This window comes from Humulus lupulus, chromosome 5 (genome assembly GCF_963169125.1).
Source record: "Humulus lupulus chromosome 5, drHumLupu1.1, whole genome shotgun sequence".
Taxonomy (NCBI): domain Eukaryota; kingdom Viridiplantae; phylum Streptophyta; class Magnoliopsida; order Rosales; family Cannabaceae; genus Humulus; species Humulus lupulus.
In genome coordinates this window covers 86,484,745-86,493,137 of record NC_084797.1, presented here as the reverse complement: position 1 = coordinate 86,493,137, position 8,393 = coordinate 86,484,745, and the positions used below count along the sequence as shown (strand labels likewise).

The following is an 8,393-nucleotide window of genomic DNA, read 5'->3' as shown; positions in this document are numbered from 1 at the left end:
GATTATGAAATGCTTGACATGATGATACGTTTGGATTGTATGAATGATGTATGCTATGAATGGATGTTAGCGTGATGAACGCGACACATCAAAAAGGGGTTGCTAAGGATATGAAGACGTAACCCGAGTTACTAAGGATATGAAGACGTAGCTCAAAGGGCGAACGCGCCGAGGTTATTCAAGGACCAGAGATCCTGTTTACCTCAAAGGGTGACATGGACAAGTTAGCGGGCCATGTTCACAAGGAAATGTTTATGATGATGTTATGATCTGTTGTTATGATAATGTTATGATGTGTGGTTATGATGATGTTATGATGTTTATGATATGATGATGATGTTATGTTGACGTGAATATGTTTATGTTTACGATATTTATGCCATTATGACAATGATGCTATGATGTATAAAGATGGATAAATATGTTTGAGTTTTGTTGTGTTTTGCTTGTTTGTGTTTGTACTTCCTTACTGGGCTTTTAACTCACCCCCTTACTTTCCCTTTCAGGTAGCAAATAGGTTTCTCTATGGCACGCGTGGTGATGTAGGGAGTTCTATCGTTGTGGTGTTTATGGTGTGGGGGCATCCTATGGACGAGAAACGATCAATTAAAACGCCATTTATCTTTTAATAATGTCATGTTTAATGGGACTTTTTCAAACTTAACAGTGGGACTTGAACTTTTAGTTGTTTTAGAACTTTGCATGAAAACTGATATTTTCTTTTAAATTATTGGGCCCAACTTGCATGTTTTTAGCAAAACGCCACTGAGATTTTATATTAAGTGGCTTTTCTCTCATAAACCTATGATTATGTGAATGTTTTACAAAGAATTACATTAGGGCGTTTTACACGTCTAGAAAATGTCCTGAAGATCGCAAGGACGCTTGAAAGTTGTTGTACCAATTCCAGAGGTATATTATGGACGAGGGGATCCTATACAGGCGAGACCATTTCATGCCTCTTATGAGATGTGCTCTACCCAAATAAGCGCAGTTATCCTCAAAGAAATCCACGAGGGATTCTGTGAAGACCATTCTGTGAGCAAAGTTTGGCCTTGAAGGTTCTATGGCAGGGCTATTTTTGGCCAACACTAAAAAAGGACTCGACGTCATATGTTCTAAAGTGCGACAAGTGTCAGCACTTTGCCTCCATTTCCTGTGTTGCACCCATGGAGTTAATCATGATCTCTTCTCCATTTGCCATCTGGGGAATCAATCTAATTGGTTCGTTGCCTACTGGCAAAGGAGGAGTTCGTTATGCAGTTGTCGCGATCGCTATTTTACAAAGTGGGTTGAGGCAGAACCACTGGCGAATATAACCTCAAAGAGAGTACTAGAATTCATAGTGAAGAACATAATATGTCATTTTGGGCTCCCAAAAAATATGGTGTTAGACAACAAAACTCAATTCGATAGAGATCTATTAACGAATTTTTGCTAGAAATACGACGTAATTAAAAGTTTCTCTTCAGTAGCGTACCCACATGCCAATGGGCAGGTTGAGGCAGTACACAAGACAATCAAGGCGAGTCTGGAGAAACAACTAGAGGATGCTAAAGGGCTATGGCTTGAACAGCTTCCACAAGTTCTCTAGGCCTATAAGACTTCACATTGCACCTCAACTGAGCACACTCCCTTCTCCCTATCCTCTGGAAGCAAAGCCATACTCCCAGCTGAGACTCTAGTGATGTCACACAGACAAAGAACCTTTGACCAGGAACGAAATCATGACCTTCTTTATACATCTCTGGATCTAATTGAAGAGCGACAAGAAGAATCTCAGTTGCAACTCACCCATTACATGCAAAGGGTGACACGTTACTTCTATTCAATGGTCAGAGAGCGAAGACTCAAATTGGGAGACTTGGTTCTTTGAAGAGTATTTCTAGCCAACAAAGACCGTAAGGATGGTGTACTTGGGCCAAACTGTGAAGGACCCTATCAAATCGTGAAAATTTTATGAGAAGGGACCTTCAAACTAGCTCGGCAAAATGGAGAGGTGGTTCCACGAATTTGGAATGTCTTACATGTACAATAATACTACCGATAGTAGGAAATTTTCTTAGGATCCATTTATATCATCTTTTGTAAGGCTTAATTATAAAATTAATGTCTTCTATTTGAATTTGAGTTAATAAAAGGTTGCTGTGTAGTTTAAACACGACACCAAATTTTTTTTTCATTTAATCTTGTTGTTTACCACGAGTTAATTTTGTAAAAACGATCTAGAATATTTATAAATTCTGATTGCTTGGGGGGCATTTATAACCTCGATAGTCTTTGAAATATTATGCAAACTTAGGATAAATTTTTGCAACTTAGAATTTTGAAATTTTGAAATTTCGCTGCATTTTAAGCTCAAGTTTTCAAAATAATTCTGGATGCGAACTAAGTTAAGAAAATTCAAAGCAAAACAAAAATCTTGGAATTTAAGTAGGTACAAAAAATCCTGGAACTAAATCAGGTCCAAAGGCCTGAATCCTAACAGGTATGTGCAAATAGGTTATCAAACGCCTAGACATAACCAGGTACACGACCTTCAATCTTCAAAATTCAATGTTGCATTGTGTTTTTCTTCCAAAAAACTTGCTCTTCACGTTCAGATCTGATCTCTAATCTTAACCCTCATTAAAATTATATATTTCCCCTTAAATAAAAGTACCTTAAAATAAGCCATAATCATGACACCACGTTGGCACGTAAAAATTTCATGTTGGCCAGCATGGCTTACTATCGAAAGCATTTTTCTGATTCGACATTGTTCAGTAAAATGATCATAACTTTCGCATCCAAACTCCAAATGAGATGATTCGAAATGATATAAAAAACTGAGAAATATATCTACAACTTCTATTTCATGATATTTTACCCAGGAAATGCTTGGATCGTAGTCAAAATTAATGATTAATTTTCAGACTTGCATAGAGACAAACCAAATCAAAATTTGACTTAAACAAAAAATGTTGGCCCAACACCAAACATCATAATTTCTCCTGAAATTTTGAATTATAAACATCAAATTAACTATTAACAATAATAATTAAAGAAAATAAACATAAGACACACTAAACTAATGCAAATCCTAAGAAAAAGTAATGAAAAATAATTTTATTTCATAGAGTTAACAGTAATCCCATAGAGTAGTCTCATCCTTTGTTTATGAAGACTTTGAATCTATAATCATATCCTCATTGAGCATATCCAAGTAGAATTTTCTTTGTTTTCCTATGGTTATGTGTTCAACACAAACCAAATCTTGAAGCAAGGATTTGAGAGTTGTAGAAGATGAATAAATTTCTCATTGTTGATAATGCAAAAAACACACAAAAAAAGTAATTAGAAATAGAGATTTTGATTGGTGGGAATTTATGGCTCATAATAACATATATCAACAATGATTAAATGAATTAATTCAATATTACAAACCCTAGAGACTAATCAAGAACCATATTCAAAGTATGAATGCAAATAATGGTAATCATATTTCCACTGCAAGAATATATATGGGCACCCCGTTAATTAAAAAAATAAAATTTTAAAACTTTTTCTCTATATTTTTTTTTTACATTCATTAATTTCTTTTTTTTTGTTAATTTCAATAATTTTATTTTATATTGTTTTCATAATTTTTTTAAATATTAAAGTATATATTTTAGAAAAAAAAAACTCTTACTTTAACAATATTTTATATTTTTTTGTTTTAATTTTTAAAATTTGTATTATTTATATGTATTTTTTAGAATATGACAAAGAAAAAAATAGTAAATGTGATCATCAGTTGAGAAAAATATATATTATATATTAATTTTTAATAAAAATGGGGTACCTTATTTAAATTTTGGGATGCAAATATAATGCCCCTAATAATAAACACAAATAAAGGATAAAATGACAACAATATTATAATTAAGTAAATCACAGTAGAATAACCAAATTATAAAATTAGGATTTTAGAGAGATACAACATTTATTTTGGAAACCTAGGCTTGCCACAATAAGTATATTGTTGTTCAAAATCTCTATTCCAAGCCTTCCCAAAGATGCTTGAATCTTCACCGAGATGGAATGAGAAGTGAGATTAAACAAGCCTTTAAAACTCTTACAAGTCAAGCGATTCTTGGTGCGTTTCTTAGAGAAAACTTGTGATCTTTGAGAGCTAGAGAGTGAGAGAGCTTACATAGAAGTTGAAAAGTGTGATAAAGGATTTGCAACTCTATTAAACATTATTTATAGTGTAGGCACCATCATTATATAACAACCAAAAAGTACCAACACAAAACATTGCGGAATATAATTGATTTTCGTTAAATTTAAAGTCTCAAAAATCCATATAATTATTTTTAAAGAGATGCGTGCACACACTAAATATATTTACTATCATCCTTTAAGGTTTTGAAATGAGACAAAAGAGTTTTAAACTTAAAATAAAAAGAATTTCAAAATGACAATTCTCCCTAAGGTCGATCCACATGTACATCGTGCAAGGAGACTATAGAGCTCACTATCCCAATTTGTCCTTGCACATACTTACACATGACAAAACTAAGTAAACGATAACGCTTAGTAAGATCAATCTTACAACATAAAAACATTATAGAAACCAAAAGGTCAATGACCAAGTCATTAGCCTAGCATTAAACAACATACCAGAATTAAGGTTCCGAATAAATCCAAGCCCTAGGCAAAAAATTACAGAATGCCTAAGCTTTCGTAAAATATCAAGACTAACCCAGACAACATAAACAGAATAGTCGTAATCTTACAAAAAACCAATCCACAGAACAGATACAAAATAATATTTCTAACCCTAAAAACCAACATGGGAGTTGCCAAAGTTGTCCCCAATAACATACATATAAATCAATAGTGGAGACCAAGGGCATTAAATCACTCTCGAGGGTTACCAATGGGTCACCAAGGGCATTAACACTATTACAAGGGTACGTGAAATCACACTGGCTCATTGAGACTCCTAGGGTTTACTAGAATACTTATCTTCGGGCCAAATGTCACAAACTTGAATCGAACCAATAATAATCATTGTCATAGACTTGAACCGAACCATCTAATAACTGTCACAAACTTGAAACAGACCGTATAATAATTTTCAGGGGCTTGAACTGGACCGTATAATATTCACGGACTTGAACCAGACCGAATAATTTTCAAATGTCATGGACTTGATTCAGACCATATGATAATTGTCACGGATTTGAACCGAACCTTATAATAATTATCACGAACTTGAACCAGACCGTAAAATATCTCAAGTAGTGCATTAGGACCCCCTAGTCATTGTCCCAAAATGAGCCTTCTATCAGTAGTGTAAAAGTCTCATTTCTAGCAAACAATACACTAGTTAATTTCATGTTGTAATCACGTAAATCAAACATTTACTTACAAGTCATCCTTAGCTGCATACGGGAAAAATCCTTCCGCAGACAGTCCCGTCCAATTTAGTGAAGACTGTAGTTACCATACAGTATACTCGGATTAATTATGGCAATTATGTTAGATTAAACTACTTTGGGCATTAAGTTCATTGAAGAATATCTAGTAAGGGTATAAAAGTCCTTACTCAATTTAAACCATAAAGTGGTATTCTAAGTTCCCCGAAAAAATTCCAATCTTAGGCCTAGTTATTAAAAATCGACCTTTGAGTGTATTTTCTTGTCCATTTCCCACTATCAAACCTAGTCGATTTAAATATCTTGAAAACATGTTAACTTTACAAAATTGTATTTTTTTTATAATTTACTAAGAAACTTATTAATTTTTGTAGAATTAATTAATTTGTAACTCTTTAAGAAAAAAGTCAATTTTATTTTATTGAGAAAATAATTTCAAAGATGATTATATAATAAAATATGTTTTTAAAAAACTAAAAGAATATTTCATTTGATTAAAAAGTAATTATCCTTAATTTCTTTAAAAAAAATACGACTTTGGATCCTTTTTTTTTATTTAAATAAAATTCTTAAATTTGTATTAATATTATTTCTTAAATCCAAATTAACTTTAATAATTATTTATTTTACAAAATCTAAGCCCATAATTATTAACATTAAAAATAAATCAAAATCTAACTTTTTCTAGAAAATCCCAAATTTTAACTCAGTGTCAAAACTATTTTGTTTTGTGATAATTTCCTAACTTTAGAAGGTTATATCCCAAAGACCTTATCACTAAAAATTCTCATCTTTTGCATAATCAAACATGGCTATACCAAGAAGTGTCTTTTTCATTTTTATACCAAAATATACAATTTTACTTAGTGAAAACTATTTTCAAAAAGTGTTGAATGAAACTGTCCAGTTTAAAATCATGACTTTTCTTAAACTTTGTTAAAGCATAAAATCCAATTGGCTAATTATTTTGATCTTTTTTTTAGGTCCATATTAGGATATGGTGAAAAATTTCCATGAGAAAAATTAGGTCAAAATATAATTTTTACTTGGTAAAAAATGTTCACAAAATGTATTGCCTAGAGAGCATTAGTTTTTAATAACCTTAATTTTTCTAAACTTTGGAAAAGTAAAACTCCTAATATTTTCATTATTCTTCCATGAAACTTAAGCAGTTTTATTGCCAATATATCAAGAGTGTTTAGTTAAAAAATTAGTGAAAAAAATACTTTATTTTTTTTATAGAACTCGTTGTCCAAAGTTGGTTGCATGTACTGTTTTTAAAACCATTTTCAAATACACTACATTTTTCCAAATCCCATAACTTAGCCAATATTGCACTTTTTTGGACGTTTTTACACACTATGAGTATCTACTCTTCCTAAAAAATCATAATAAAGATAGTAAACTACGGAAACAAGTAAATGTAGAGTTTATTTGAACCTTTTGAAGTCGAGACTAAATATTTGGCAGCATAAAATCATAGAAACCTAAAGGAATATTTGGTTCCTCTTCTAACCATTCAACAAAATATGCATGCACGCATGATCATCAACTAAATATATATAATTACAGTACCAAGAATTGATTTAAAATATCAAAACTATACATGCAACTCAGCTACACAATATTTAACCAAAAACTAAAAACATTACCATTTTTACCTCTTGTAGTTCTAGATGTAGTGGTTTGGCTCTAGCTCCTCAAACTCACTTGTTCTAGCTCTCAACATTCACACACACACACTCCCAAACACCACATGGTCAGCCATGAAATAACTAAAAGAATTAAAAGAAAACAAGACAAGAGTGTTCATGTTACCTCTTGTAGTTCTCTTGTCTTCCTAGTTGCATGAAAAACCAAGCTCTTGAGTTCTAAGGGGTTTCTTTAAGAAAGGTGAGGAATATGTGATTGTATGTGGGCTGAGTATTGCTCGAGAGAACAAATTTAGTGAGAGAGAGAGAGAGAGAGAGGAGGAGTTTGGCCAAGCTAGAGAGAAGGAAGAGGGAAATTTCCTTGAGAGAGAAAATAAAGACACGAATGAGGATTTTAGCCTAAGTTTGGGGCTTAAATACCTATGCTTAAAAGCTTTACCAAATGAACACAATACCCCTATGGCTGGACACTTAAGTTTAATTAGCCCCTAATTTTTTTTCTTAATTTTTACTTAATCACATGCTTAATTATTTACCCTAAAATAATTACCCAAGCGGTAATTTTTTACCAAATTTTCTTACCTCGCCAAATTAAATTTTTAACTTAGAGTAATTAAATTTAATAAGTCTTGCCGTTTAGTTTAAGTGGTCACACTCCTATATTTTATAGTTTATGTAATTAATTTCCAAAATTTCTATTTTTGGTTAAATAAGAATTTTTTACAAAAATGCACTTTCAAAATTATTTATACAAAAATTTTATTTTCTAGACCTTACAATAAAACAAACCAACCAATTTTATGCCCATTATTATTTTCCATAATTACTCAATTCCAAACTCATTTTACCCAAGAATTTACCCAATTAGGGTTTCCATTTCGGTCTGAGACAAAAATTCTAGGTTTGACCAAAATGACACATTTCACACATTGGCTATCACTAAACACGTGAAATTTGCTAGCTCAAGCATATATTAATCAAAATAATATTCAATACTCAATTCACCATCACAACACGGTTACAAGTACGCGCCCAAAAAGCAAGGCATTACACATTGAGTCTAACCAATAGAATTAGAGCTTTGAACACATCATTGGAGCTAAGAACACGTAAATGTACGGACTTGTACAAACTTGTACGAACATGCTTGGTGAGACATCACCTCACAAGAAACACGTCACCTAGTGACAGGCGATACATTGCCTATTATTGTTTCTCAATGGCTTTCAGCCCAGGCGATGTGTTGCCTCTCAGATGGAAACGCATTGCCTCTAGACCTAACCCACATCCTAAAAATGTATCTTAAACACCTACAAATGCTCCCAATTTTTTT

At 32.3% G+C, this 8,393-nt stretch overlaps 1 long non-coding RNA gene across 1 annotated transcript; it reads right to left on the bottom strand.

Annotated features, from left to right (window-relative positions):
• Nucleotides 1-4,652: 4,652 nt before the first annotated feature.
• Nucleotides 4,653-7,417, bottom strand: LOC133777501 (uncharacterized). The gene is made up of 2 exons (XR_009868619.1): nt 5,402-7,417; nt 4,653-5,288 (listed from the first exon to the last, which is right to left on the bottom strand). It is a non-coding gene; the product is annotated as an uncharacterized LOC133777501 (long non-coding RNA).
• Nucleotides 7,418-8,393: the final 976 nt, after the last annotated feature.